The sequence below is a fragment of the Lacerta agilis genome, chromosome 9 (assembly GCF_009819535.1).
Source record: "Lacerta agilis isolate rLacAgi1 chromosome 9, rLacAgi1.pri, whole genome shotgun sequence".
NCBI lineage: Eukaryota > Metazoa > Chordata > Lepidosauria > Squamata > Lacertidae > Lacerta > Lacerta agilis.
The window spans coordinates 68558679-68559893 of NC_046320.1; positions in this window are offsets into that span (position 1 = coordinate 68558679).

Sequence of the window (1215 nt, forward strand, 5' to 3'; positions counted from 1 at the left end):
TCCCCGCCCTGCGCGACCTCTCTCCTCAGGAATGCTTCCGGTGCCTCCCGCTTCGGCCGCGCACTTCCGGGAGAGGCCCTACGGAAAGCGGATGGGCTCAACTGCCTTCGCGTGCTTGACGTTAACTGCTGGAGAGGTGAGGCAATGGAGGGAAGAAGGGGGAAGAAAAAAAGACAGCATCCGCGCAGGCGCGCCGAGGGAAAAGTTCGGTTCTGCGCACGCGCCCGGGTGCCTCTCTGCTGTGCGCATGCTCCAGCACGGGGAAAGGGGCGTGGAATAAACTGCCGCCGCGCAGGCGCAAGAGGGCGCCCTGTTTGTTGCTAGGGGAGACCGCGGTTGGCGTCGTCAAGGGGCGCTTCCGATACAGGCCCGAAGCGCCGGTTCAGACTGCCTCTTCCCCAGCGGCGCGCCTTCCCGTTAATTTTTTGGGTTGCGTGACTCCCCCCCCCTCTATACAGCCGAATGGTCACTGAGGCCGCTTACTAGGGAGGGAGCCTCACTGAAGTCTATGGAGGCCATTGGTCGTCGCGGGGGGATTTGTTTCCTTATTTCCTACCCCGCCTTTTTCCTCCCAGGAGCTCAAGTCACCGTGCGTGGTTCTCTCCCCCTCCATTAATTCCCACAACAACCCTATGAGGTAGGCCAGGCTAAGAGGCAGTGACTAGGGTTGTCGCCTTTGTTCTGACAAAAAACAGGGCGGGGTGGGCCTCGTCTGGTGCTGAAGCAACTTCAAAGCAATCCGTTACAATCTATTGCAGCCTCATAGGATGCCCCCTCTGGAATTTGTCACACACACGTGAATTTGTAAATCTGTCTGTGCTTGGCTACCCAGAGTGTAAGTACATGACCTTTAACGTATCCTTTCAATCACATGCATTTGGAGAGGATCCTAAGTGTGCATGCACACAAAAGCTCATACCAAGAACAAACTTAGTTGGTGCTACTGGAAGGATTTTTTTATTTTGTTTTGGCAGAGAGAGTGAGAGAGAAGACCTGAAATACAGGACAAAACTATCAATAAAGGATGTAGCATTTTACATTGGGATACAGGAGAATCTTGTATTATACTGTGTAGGTGGCAAAACCTACTGGACCCCCAAGGTCACCTTTCTCGGCCCACTGGGAATTTGAACCCTGGACACTCCCAGACATTTAGTCTGAGACGCTCTTAACTACACCAACTCTCCAGTGTGTTAACATATGCAAAATTAACTG